General features: G+C 38.6%; 1 long non-coding RNA gene across 1 annotated transcript; it reads right to left on the bottom strand.

The window, feature by feature from the left end:
• Positions 1-5,110: 5,110 nt before the first annotated feature.
• On the bottom strand, positions 5,111-7,315 carry LOC142861906 (uncharacterized). The gene is made up of 2 exons (XR_012913008.1): positions 7,228-7,315; positions 5,111-5,569 (listed from the first exon to the last, which is right to left on the bottom strand). It is a non-coding gene; the product is annotated as an uncharacterized LOC142861906 (long non-coding RNA).
• Positions 7,316-13,758: the final 6,443 nt, after the last annotated feature.

Raw genomic sequence — 13,758 nt, 5'->3', positions numbered from 1 at the left:
GGAGTTTAATTTTACAGTGAGCTATGATGATGACACTGTACTTTAACCTGGGTGACAAAGTGAGACCTTGTCTTCAAAAAAGACAACAAACAAAAAAACCCAGCATGTACTCTGTCTGGCATCTTTCACTCAGCATGTTTTTGAGAATCATCCATGTTATGTATATCGATATATATATATATTTTTTTTTTGAGACAGTCTCACTGTGTTGCCTGGGCTAGAGTACGGTGGTGTCAGCCTAGCTCACAGCAACCTCCAACTCCTGGGCTCAAGTGATCCTTCTGCCTCAGCCTCCCGAGTAGCTGGGACTACAGACATGCACCACCATGCCTGGCTAATTTTTTCTATATATTTTTAGTTGGCCAATTAATTTCTTTCTATTTTTATTAGAGACGGCGTCTCGCTCCTGCTCAGGCTAGTTTCGAACTCCTGACCCTGATTGATCCTCCTGCCTTGGCCTCCCAGAGTGCTAGGATTGATTATAGGCGTGAGCCACCACGCCCAGCCTGTATATTGATTTTTTAATTGCTATGTAATATTTATGAATATATCAAAATTTATTCTGTTAATGGATATTTGGGTTGTTTCCAATTTGTGGCAATTATGAACAAGGCTGCTATTTGCATTGACATTTGTGTACAAGTCTTTTTGAGGGTTCATTTTTTGTCAGGATATACATAGGAGTGGACTTTCTGGGTCACAGGTTAGCACTATGTTTTTATAAGAAATGAACAGTTTTCCAAAGTGGCTATGCCATTTTATACTCCACCAGCAATATATGAGAGTTACAGTTGCCCCACACCCTCACAACACTTGGTATTATCAGTCTTAAAATTTAGCCTTTCTGATGGGCATGCAGTGAAGACTGACCATTTGGATATCTTCTGTGAGGTGACTGATGTCTCTTCTCTGAGAGTTAGTCCATTTTGTAAGTTGGGATGTTTGATGTGTAGGAGTTCTTTATGTCTGGAAATTAGTTCTTTGTCAAACATATATACTGAGAATATATTCTCTTAGTGGTGGCTTTCTTTTTCACTTCTTTAATACTGTCTTTTGGTGAGTGAAATTTTTTCATTTTGATGAAGTTCTATTTATGATTATTTTATAGCTGGTATTTTTTATGTCACATTGAAAAAAAATATTTGTGTATCCCAAAGACCACTGAAGATTTTCTTCTAGAAATTTTACAGTTTTAGCTTTCATGCTTAGGTCTATTATCCATCTCAAATTAATTTTTGCATGTGGTGTGAGGTAGAGACCAGGCTTAATTTTTTTCTCCATACAGATATCCAGTTGTGTTCCATCCTCATTTATTGAAAGATACACCTTCCCCCCAATAAACTGCATTGTCACTTTTGTCAAAAATCAAGTGATCCATTACATGTGGGTCTATGTCTCAATCTTCTATTCTGTTCCATCCATCTACTTACCTATCCTTACGTTAATACCACTCTGTTTTAACTACTTAGCTTAATTCCTTAGTTCTGAAATCAGGTAGAGCAAGTTCTCCCACTTTGTTGTTCAAGACTACCTTGCCCTTCAAGTCATGAGCATGTCCACATAAAATAATCAACTGTTAATTTCTACAAAAATCTCTGCTGTGATGTATCAACCATACTCCTATGAAAATCTCTCAATTCTTCCAGTTTGATAGCCTTAATCTCATTCCTTTTCTATTCCGTCTTTCATGACTACATTTCTAAGAGTTAAACAAATAAATATTTTTCATCTTACTCTAGTTACTTCTTTTTTTTTTTTTTGAGACAGAGTCTCGCTTTGTTGCACAGGCTAGAGTGAGTGCCATGGCGTCAGCCTAGCTCACAGCAACCTCACACTCCTGGGCTCAAGCAATCCTACTGCCTCAGCCTCCCAAGTGGCTGGGACTACAGGCATGTGCCACCATGCCCGGCTAAGTTTTTTCTATATTTAGTTGGCCAATTAATTTCTTTCTATTTATAGTAGAGACGGGGTCTCACTCTTGGTCAGGCTGGTTTCAAACTCCTGACCTTGAGCAATCTGCCCGCCTCGGCCTCCCAGAGTGCTAAGATTATAGGCGTGAGCCGGCCACTAGTTACTTCTTGATTTTCCAACTCCTTTATTGAGTCAAGTCAACTTCATTCCTAGAGTCAGACTGTTCTAGGCACGTGCATTTTAAATTGTCTTCTTGAATTTGAGGCTTTTGTAGTAACTATTCAATTGTTTTCACCACAACTTAACAATATGATGTCTTTAAAATAAAAGCCTAATTCATGTTTTTCATTTCCAAATTGAGCCAAGCCTTACTTACATACACTGAAGTGTTTTTATGTAGACACGCACCTCCATTAACCATCACCCAGATCAAGATACCGTATATGACATTTCTAGCATCTTAGAATCTAAGTCCTCTGTCCTCCTTGCCAGTCAGTCCTCCCCAAGGATATCCACTACTCTCACATCACCGCAAAATAGTTTTGGCTGATTTTCAACTTCACATAAATGCATTCATACAATATGTATTTTTGTGTCTGACTTCTTTTACTCGCTACATCTGTGAGATTCATCCATGTTGTTGCATGTATCCATGGTTTGTTCCTTTTCATAGCTGTGTAGTATTCTATTATATGACTACATCATATTTTATCTACTCTATGGTTTAAGGACATTTGAGTGTTTCTGGTCTTTGGCTATTTTAAAAAGCCTACTATGATATTTTTATAACCCTTTCCCCAAAAAAAGCCTGCTGGAATTTTGGGCTACAGTTGCATTGAATCTGTAGATCAACATGAATAAGATTGACTTAACATTGAGTCTTCCAGTCCATAAATATGCTAAATGTCTTCATTTATGGAGTCTTATTTCTCTCAACAATGTTTTATAATAAATATAATGCCTACTTTACTAAATTCATTTCTAAATATTTGACACTTTGCTATTGTACTTTAAATTTTCATTCTCTAATTGTTTGCTATTAGTATATAGAAATAAACTAATTTTTGACTTCATATCTACTGGCCTTCTATAGTCACTTCTTGGTCCTAGTAATTTTGATTTCCTTCTTGATCTGAGTGTTAGATTATTTCTTAATCCCTAAGCAAAGTTCAAAAAAATCTTTTGTGCTTGGTTTCTAATTGGGCTATAAAGTTTCTGGATTATAAAATCTTTTTGTGGAATTTATTATCATTTTCTTTATGGCCAGACACATAATTGATTTCTATGACATGAAGGGTATATTTTCTCTGTAGATTATAAAGTTCTCAGCCAGGCATAGTGGCTCACGCCTGTAATCCTAGCACTCTGAGAGGCTGAGGCGGGAGGATCGCTCAAGGTCAGGAGTTCAAAACCAGCTTGAGCAAAATGAGACCCATCTCTACTAAAAATAGAAATTAATTGGCCAACTAAAAATATATGGAAAAAATTAGCCAGGCATGGTGGTGCATGTCTGTAGTACCAGCTACTCAGGAGGCTGAGGCAGAAGGATTGCTAGAGCCCCGGAGTTGGAGGTTGCTGTGAGCTAGGCTGACGCCACAGGACTCTAGCCTGGGCAACAGAGTGAGACTCTGTCTTAAAAATAAATAAATAAATAAAGGTCTCATTGCTTTAAAGCAAGCTTATAAACTGTATTATTCAATTCCTCTATTATTTGCTTGTTTTTCCCTAATTTGTTGAAGTCTGAACATGAATTAACATTAATATAAATTAATTAATATGTGTTTGGCCATGTTTACTGCATAAACACCTATGACTCTTGTCTTCATGGAGTATGAATAACTATGAATTTCAATTATAAGTGTGGAAATGTATATTATTTTACATTATATATGTGTATATTTTATTAAATAATTTTATTTTATTAAATATTTATTTTATTAAAATAAATTATTTTACTTTATACTTTATATTTTTTTTTTGAGACAGGGTCTCACTCTGTTGCCCAGGCTGGAATGCAGTGGTGTGATCATAGCTTGCTGCAACCTCAGACTCATGGGCTCAAGTGATTCTCCTGCCTCATCCTCCCAAGTAGCTGAGAATATAGACACAGGCCACGATGCCTAGCTAATTATTGTTAAAAATTTTTTGTATAGATGGGGTCTCACTATGTTACCCAGGCTGGTTTTGAACTCCTGGCCTCAAGCTATCCTCCTGTCTCCTCGGCCCTTCAGAGTGCTAGAATTATAGCATGCACCACTGTGCTGGGCCTGCTTCTCTTTGTTTTAATAGAATTGAGCTCTTTTACAATTATCAACTTGTAATCTCTTTGCTTTATTCTATTAGTTTATGTTTATTTTATATCTTGCCTAGTTAGTTGTTGATTCTTTTTCTTTATATTAGCTGAGAAATGTTTTTCTTCATTCCCTTTTTGCCCTCCTGTTGATTTGGAAGTTCTATTGTTTGTTTCTATAACGTTGGTGTTTACCTTCCCACATCTACTAGTTACGATGAAACCTGTATTCCTCTAGCAATGTGAAATTGATCAATAAACATGTTTCCCAAAATATTTTACCTGTTCACTCCCCAACCCTTCACCTAGATGAAAATGTTGGAAACTGAGATTTAACTTCCTCATTTTCCCACTGACCCCATGTTCAGCCCCTCATAAGTGTACCTTCTAATTGAAGACTCTTTCCTGAACATTTACACTATGTATTTCTTTTTTTTTTTTTTTTTGAGACAGAGTCTCACTCTGTTGCCTGGGCCAGAGTGCCATGGCATCAGCCTAGCTCACAGCAACCTCAAACTCCTGGGCTCAAGCGATCCTTCTGCCTCAGCATCCCGAGTAGCTGGGACTACAGGCATGTGCCACCATACCCGGCTATTTTTTTCTCTATATATATTTTTTAGTTGGCCAGTTAATTTCTTTCTATTTTTAGTAGAGACGGGGTCTCACTCTTCCTCAGGCTGGTCTCAAACTCCTGACCTTGAGTGATCCTCCCACCTCAGCCTCCCAGAGTGCTAGGATTACAGTTGTGAGCCACCGCGCCCAGCCTTACACTATGCATTTCTTATCTCATTAGTATCATAACCATAATGTCAGCTCCAAGAATTGCTGATGAATTTTGTTCTTTTGTGTCCACAGTTCTAAGAACTGGTCAAGCCAGGCACTCAAAACATCCGTTGAACGAATAAACTATTCATTTAGAAATAACCGTATTTATTACAAAATTAGTTGTTCATAAGTACTGTACTCATTATCTACCCAATATTGAGATCTCTTTTCCAATATAATTATCAATTGATTAGAGAACGTTGAGTATTTTCCTCAGTGAGGGTGCACTTAAGTGTCTAAAGTTGTCTTTCTTTGGGCACAAAGAATGAATGACATTTTGTCTGGGAAAAGAATTTTTGACTCTTAATCGCAGTTTTTCTCTTCAGGTTGTAGATGTGTCATTCCATTGTCTTCTAATTTTCAGTATAGCAAATTAGAATTCTAATGCTAGTTTTATTTGCTTTCCTTTAAAAAACAGCCTCTTCCTTCAATGCGAAAAACTTGTATACTTCTCTCTTTACCCATGGAATTCAGGAATTTTGCCAGGATGTGTGTATCTTTATCACTCCTGTCTGGGTGTCAATAGATAAACACCTGCCAAACCTGATAGAGAAGAAATGAAAAAACAAAATATACATCTATACATTAGAAATGAGAAGATAAAACTACAGAAACAGAATAAACTCGAAAGACTTATCACAGGATTTTATATGCTTTCTTGGGTCCTCAATTGGAAAATATTTTCATCATCTCTATCATACCCTCTTTGTAGCATTCATGAATTTTGCTAGATTTTGATAAGACTCACTAAATCATAACTTCTATAATATCTATTAACTTCTATATCTATAATATCTTCATAACTTCTATTTATTTGTTTGTTTTGAGACAGAGTCTCACTCTGTTGCCTGGGCTAAGGTGCCGTGGCATAAGCCTAGCTCACAGCAACCTCAAACTCCTGGGCTCAGGAGACCCTCCTGCCTCAGCCTCCTGAGTAGCTGGGACTACAGGCATGCGCCACCATGCCCGGCTAAATTTTTCTCTATATATTTTTGGCCAATTCATTTCTTTCTATTTTTAGTAGAGACAGGGTCTTGCTCTTGCTCAGGCTGGTCTCAAACTCCTGACCTTGAGCAATCCTCTCGTCTCAGCCTCTCAGAGTGCTAGGATTACAGGCGTGAGCCACCACGCCCGGCCCATATCTTCTACTTAATATACTTCTATTTAAATATGCTTTTATTTATCTGTAGTCAATATAATATGAGCAACTTTCCCCACCAGAAATGACATTAAATTCTTCCTAGATTCAAATTCATAGAGACAGAAAGTAGAAGAGAGGTTTCCAGGGGCTGTGGGAGAAGGGAACGGGGAGTTACTGTTTAATAGGTACAGAGTTTCTGTTTGGGATGGTGAAAAAGTTCTGGAAATGGATAGTGGTGGTAGTTGTACAACATTTTGGATGTATTTAATGTCATTGAATTGTACACTTAAAAACAGTCAAAATGCTAAATTTTATGTTATATAGTATATATTTTACCACAATAAAAAGTTCTTCCTGGATTTTAAAGTACAAATTAAAAAAATTCCCATAAATGCACATTGTAGAAGTATAATAATATGGCAGCAGATTCACAATACAAAGGCCCATAAATGAACATGAAAAGTGGCCATTTCTGTATCGAGAGTAGTCAAGTTCAGAGACAAAGTAGGATGGTAGTTGCCTGGGGAGTGGGGGAATCAGGACGTGTTTAATGGGTACAGAGTTTCAGTTTGGGAAGATGAAAAAAATTCTGCAAATGGATGGTTGTGATGGTTGCACAGTGTTAATGTACTTAATGGCACTGAACTGTGCACTTAAAATGATAAATTTTATGTATATTTTACCACAATTAAAAAACTTATTTTAAGTAGGTACTTTTGGTTCTAGCTTAGGTGTCTAAAACCAACATGATGAGGTCTCTGGTGACTCAAGATATGAAGAAACCGATCCAATATATGATATTCTCACAGAAGGAGAACAGATGCAACACTGTAAAGGGAAAAAACAAAAAATCCTGGCAAATCTGTGCAGGATTTTAAGAAAAGGGAATCTGAAAATGGTACGGTGTGGTTGATTTGCTTTTCTCTAAAGCACTGCTCTTTAAGGCCTATTTTTGGAGCCAGGACTGCTAGAAATATAGAAGAATATAAGAGTAAATAATGAAGTACCCTCATGTGCAAATTTTCACATTTGATTTGTCTGCACTTGAGATAACTAGTACCTGGTAAGGCTATCTCCAGACAGTTCTGTTTTAGCTCCAGAGTGTGCAGAATCCTCAACAGCCACTAGGGAGCAGGAGGCCCTGCGTCATACAGACAGGCCAGGAGTTAATATAATTAAGTTAATATAATAATATATTATATAATATATGTAATATATTATATAATATAATATAATAAGTTAATATAATTAAGGGACACGATTTTGTGCCCTCAAGCTTGAGAGGCCTGCAAGCTACTTCAGCTACCTGCCAGGGGGAAAAGAATTTGACAAAGGTTAGGGGGGACTGGCAGGCTGTCCTCTTTCAACCATAGCAGGAGTACCCAAATTTCTCAGCTTGTATGGCCGGCCTTATTTCTTTCCCTGATGGTATTATTTATCTCATTTCTTATATCTCTCCTATCAACATGCCTGTGGTAAATGCTATTTTCCCAGAGTTTTCAAAGGCCCCAATAACCCTTGTGGTAATTAGAAAAAGAAGTCTCTCCTGGGCAGACATAACCCAGTAGGCAGAGGACTTGGCAAGCTGACTGATGCAGTTAAAGGAAAAATTCTTCAACAATGCTTGTTAAAGCACAGTAAAGCAAACTTTATTCAGGACTATTGCCATCGGTGTAGGACCACTGCAATGGGATGTTGCTGTCAGGGAGAGAGATTGGGCTCAACTCTGAAAACAACAAGGGCAAGTGGGACTTTATAGCTAAGGAGTAGAGCAGGGGTCATTGGGTGGAAAATTACTAAGAGTTAACATTGGGGTAAGGGGGATTCTTGCTGAAGACAGGCCAGGGTGACCAGACATCACCTGGGAGATGGTGGCGGATGAGGAACCCGAGCAGATACTCAGGGTGACCAGCTATCCAGAATGAGGGGTTCTTGCTAAAATGACCTAGCAGGGCTTTTTGCTAAGACTCCATTTTACAAGGAAGTGCACAGATGGGCCTAGGATGAGGTTCAGAAGCCTGACTGAAATTTGGCCAAGCAAAGAGTCTTTGTCAATGCTTCTGTGTGAATTAGAAAAAGACATTCCTTCTCCCTGTGTACCCTATATGGTGGTCCTGAGTGCTTACTAAGTACCAGGCACTGTGCTGAGAAGCACTTTGCATATCTTGTCTTGCACCTCTCACAGAAAGGCAGGCACTATTATTGTCCACATTTTCTTGATGAGAAAATGGGTGAGCGTAAGTAACTCACATAGCTAGCAAGAGCTAGAGCTCATGACAAATGACCTCAGATGCCTTAGACTTCTTCCCACACGCAGTGGATTTACCAGTCTCCAACCACCTCCTCCCAGCCTACTCCCTCACAGCAGCAAGAGTGATTTTTTAAACTCTTTATTGTAATACTAATGTGTATAATGTATATGTACAGTTCAAATAATAAAAGCAATGTTCAACTATGTCAAGGAATGGAGTTTTACCAATATCTCTGATGGGCCGGGCATCCCCCTCCCTGCTCCCCAAGAGGTAACCACCATCCTGACTTTTGTATTAATCTTTATCACACACATGTACGTATATCTAAATAACATTATTTAGTCATGTCTGTTTTTGAACTCTATGTAAGTTTAACTAATACTGCATGTATTCTTCTGAGACTTTCCTTTTGTGATTCATCCATGTTGAGGTGTATGCTCGGGTTGGTATGTGCTCACTGTTGCATTGTATTCCATTATATGAACATTCTACAATTGTCCATTTCACTGTTGATAGAACATATGTTTCAATTTGTGCTATTTTGAACAAGAGTTGATACAAGCATTCTTGTTCATATTTCCTGGTACATACATAGAGATTCTCTAGGATATGAAGTGTTTAAAAATCTTTTCAGACAATCTAATTAGGAACATGTGCCAAAGTTTTATTATAAGCTTGTTGTAATAAAGGCCTCTAACAGACCATGTCAAAGATTTCTCTCATGGTAGAAACACTTAAAGGGGAAAAACTGACTAATCACTGTTAAGACCAGATACAAAAAAAATGTCTAATTAAAGATCTTTAGACTTTTTATTTGTTTTTTTTTAAGAGACAGGTTCTTGCTCTATATGCTTGCTCTGTAGTACTGGAACCTCAACCTCCTCGGCTCCAGCTTCTGACTCAGCCTCCCTTGTAGCTAAGACTACAGGCGCACCATGATGCCCAGCTAATTTTTTTGTTTTTAGAGAGACAGGGATCTCACTATGTTGCCCAGGCTGGTTTTGTACTCCCTGGCCTCAGGCTAGCGATCCTCCCACTTTGACCTCTCAAAGTGCTGGGATTACAGGCATGAGCCACTGCACCTGGCCTACTTCTTTAGACTCCTGATTGATAGCTGACAGTCATCTTAGTGGGTATTTAGTTTCTCAAAAGAGACAGATAATAATTTGGTTACTATCTATCACAAAATTGCTTCAATGTTTTATTAGTAATGCTATTCTGTCTTCTCAGAGGAGGTTGTAAATTACATCACCCAAACAGGTTTTGCCCCAAGCCAGGTTTAGAACAAATTTTCTTTTATAATAACTGAAGGGGGATTTCTGGATCTAGGATATGCACATGTTTAATTTTGTTTTCTAATGGGGTCGTACTCATTTATAGTCTTTCCAGCAATGTGAGAGAGTTCCTGCTACTCCACATCCTACCCAATACTTGATAGTCTGAGTTTTGCCCATCTGCAGGTAGTGAAATGGGATCTTGCTATGGTTTTCATTTGAATATTCCTGATTACTAATCTGGTTGACCAACTTTTTATGTTTCTTCTATTCTTATTTTCTCTTTTGTGTCCTTTATATAGTCTAAATCTCCACTGTCCAATACAGCAGCCACTAACCATATGTGGCTATTTAAATTTAAAATTAAATTCAATCAAAAAATTAAGTTCCTCAATTTCACTAGCCATATTTAAGTACTCACTAGCTACATGTAGCTAGTAGCTATTGGACAGAAATATAAATATAGAACATTTCTATCAGTGCAGAATGCTCAATTAGACAGCCCCATTCTAGTTCCTGGTCCTTGTGAATTATATGTGTTGCAAGTATCTTCTCCAAGTTTGTGGCCAGTCTTATCACTGTTTTTATTAGGTATGCTGATAAACAGAAGTCCCTAATTTTAAAGTAGTTGAATTTATCAAGGATTTATCAAGCCTCTTTACTTTGGTCATATTAATAGATATTTGCCTATATTTCCTTCTAAAAAGCATATAAAATTTTGCCTTTCACATTTAAGGCCTAGGTCTACCCAGAATTTAGTTTGGGGTGTGGTACAGAGTAGTGACCTATTTTCGTTTTTTCCAACTAACAGCACCACAGTCCCTCTTTTCCTCATTCTTCGTGTATGAGGTTTTATGTGTGCATGGCTGTTTCCCTGAGTTCTCTATTCCATCACATTAATCCTGCACCAACCACACTGTCTTAACTACTATAACTTGATAATGTAATAAAGGCTTAATATTGTGGTTCTTCAGGAGTATATTGACTGTTCATGGCCCTTTTCATTTCCACATAAGTTTCAGATTTGCTTTTTTTTTTTTAATTTTTTTAATTTTTTTTGAGACAGAGTCTCACTCTATTGTCTGGGCTAGAGTGCCGTGGCATCAGCCTAGCTCACAGCAACCTCAAACTCCTGGGTTCAAGTGATCCTCCTGCCTCAGCCTCCCAAGTACATGGGACTACAGGCATGTACCACCATGTCCAGCTAATTTTTTTTTTTTTATTAAGGTCATCCTAACAGTGATTAGCTAATTTTTTATACATATATTTTTAGTTGTCTAGCTAATTTCTTTTTTTTTTTTAGTAGAGACGGGGGTCTCGCTCTTGCTCAGGCTGCTCTAGAACTCCTGAGCTCAAATAATCCGCCCGCCTCGGCCTCCCAGAATGCTAGGATTATAGGTGTGAGCCACTACGCCCGACCTCAGATTTGCTCTTTAAGTTTCTTATATTATCCTGTTTTAGTTTTTTTTTTTGAGACAGAGTCTCACTTGTTCCCCAGGCTAGAGTGAGTGCCGTGGCGTCAGCCTAGCTCACAGCAACCTCAAACTCCTGGGCTCAAGCAATCCTCCTGCCTCAGCCTCCCGAGTAGCTGGGACTACAGGCATGCGCCACCATGCCCGGCTAATTTTTTCTATATATATTAGTTGGCCAATTAGTTTCTTTCTATTTATAGTAGAGACGGGATCTCGCTCTTGCTCAGGCTGGTTTCGAACTCCTGACCTTGAGCAATCCGCCCGTCTCGGCCTCCTGGAGAGCTAGGATTACAGGCGTGAGCCACGGCACCCGGCCCCTGTTTTAGTTTTGATTGGAGATGCATTAAATCTTTAGACTGATTTGCAAAAACCTGATATCTCTTTGGTAGGTACTGTTCAGGGCCTCAGGGATGCAATGGTAATCAAGACAGACAAGGAAGCTTCCCATCAAATTCAAACTCTTTACCATAGCCTACAAACCAACCCACACATGATTTCTACTTTCCTCCGCCCCAAACTCATCTTCCACTGTTCTCTCTCCCTCTGTGCTCCAGACACACAGTTCTCTGCCATTCCTTGAACTCATCCAGCATTCTTCTTCCATGGTTTTGCTGGAATCCACCCACTATGCTCGCCTCCATATTTGCACAATAGGCTCCCTCACTTTAAGCAGGTGTTTACTCAAATAATCACTGCTTCAAAGAGGCCATCATGCTCTCTAAAACAGTGGCAGCACTCTTGCTTTTTCTCCACACTCATCATCACTTAACATATTAAATATTTGGGTTGGGTGCAGTGGCTCAAGCCTGTAATCCCAGCACCCTAGGAAGCTAAAACAGGAGAATCACTTGAGGCCAGGAGTTCGTACACCAGACTGGGCAACACAGTAAGACTCTGTCTCTACAAACAATAAAAAAATTCACTGAGCATAGTGGCTCGTACCTATAATTCTAGATAATTGGGAGACTGAAGCAGGAAGATTGCTTGAGCCCAAAAGTCTAAGGTTGCAGTGAGCTATGATTGTGCCACTGCCCTCCAGCCTAGCAACAGAGTGAGACCCTGTATCTAAAATAAAAGAATTTTTCTTAAAAAGTATTTGGTGTTTGTCTGCCTTCCCAACTAGAAAGCCAGTTCCATAAACCAAGAACTCTGCTCATCTTGTTTGCTGTTAAGTCCTCAGGGTCTTGACAATGCCTGGAACACAGGAGGAACTTAGAAAGTTTATTGAATGAATAAAAGACCAGACAAATGATCAAGAGGCTGTTGAAAAAACTCAGGCAAGACCTCTAAGTTGGTACTTGCAACCACAGCCACCTAAAGTCTGAGAAGCATTTGGCTAGTTCTTATCCATTATAATAAAAACTCCATCCAAACTGGCCACAATCCCTACAGATTTCCCAGGAGCAATATTTAAACACATAATGATTTTGGAGTCCTATCTGCAAATATATCATTCATCATATTTCTATATGAGAGTTTGGGAAGATTGATTTTAATTAATTCTAGTTTATCAATACTTTTTTAGGGATTATATTTATAGTGTCATAACTAAGAGGCCTTGACCTAACCCAGGGTACAAAAATTTTCTCGTATGTTTTCTTGTGGAAGTTTTATAATTTTTCCTTGCCTTTAAGTCTATGATGCATCTTGAGCTGATTTTTCTACATGGTGTGAGGAAAAGGTCTAAGTTTATTTTGTTTTTATTATGTTACTATTCTCAATAATTGTTCCAGCACTATTCATTTAAGACTATCCTTTCGCTACTGAATTTCTTTGGTACCTTTGGTGAAAATCAATTGCCCATAAATGGGAAGGTCTACTTCTGGACTCTGTATTCTCTTACATTTATCTATAGGTCTATCTTTATGCCAGCACCCCACTGTCTTTTTTTTTTTAAACTCACTCTGTCATCTGGGCTAGAATGCAATGACATCAGTCTAGCTCATAGGAACCTCAAACTGCTGGGCTCAAGCAATCCTCCTGCCTCAGCCCCCCAAATAGCTGGGACTACAGGCATGCGCCACTATGCCAGGTAATTTTTCTATTTTTAGTAGAGACAGAGTCTCGCTCTTGCTCACGCTGGTCTTGAACTCCTAACCTAAAGGGATCCTCCTGCCTCGGCCTCCCAGCGTACTAGGATTACAGGTGTAAGCCCCTGTGCCCGGCCTATAGTAAGTCTGAAATCAGGTAAGTCCTTCAACTTCATCTTTTTTAAGGATAGTTTTGGACTGGGCATGGGCATATTATTATATATATTTTTTCGTCCTTATTCCAGCTTATTTGAAGACTTATAGATGTGGTTTATTGGGCTGTTAAGAGAGAAAAAATCTTTTCCTTTATCGGATCTCAGGGCCTCCACCTAGGGCCTTGTAAATTGGACTAACCCAAGACAAATTAACAAGAGAAAAACAAACTATTAGTACATGCATTGTACTTGCACATTGGAATACCCAGACTTGAGTAACTCGTAGGAGTGCTTAGTGACAAAGATTCTTTGCTTGGCTTCTGAATTTTCAGTTAGGTCCATTTGCACCCTTCCTTATAAAGTTCAGTTTTAGCAAAAGAACTCTGCTAGGTCAGTTTAGCAGAACCC

Source organism: Microcebus murinus, chromosome 18, assembly GCF_040939455.1.
Source record: "Microcebus murinus isolate Inina chromosome 18, M.murinus_Inina_mat1.0, whole genome shotgun sequence".
NCBI classification, from domain to species: domain Eukaryota; kingdom Metazoa; phylum Chordata; class Mammalia; order Primates; family Cheirogaleidae; genus Microcebus; species Microcebus murinus.
This window is presented reverse-complemented; position numbering and strand designations above follow the sequence as displayed.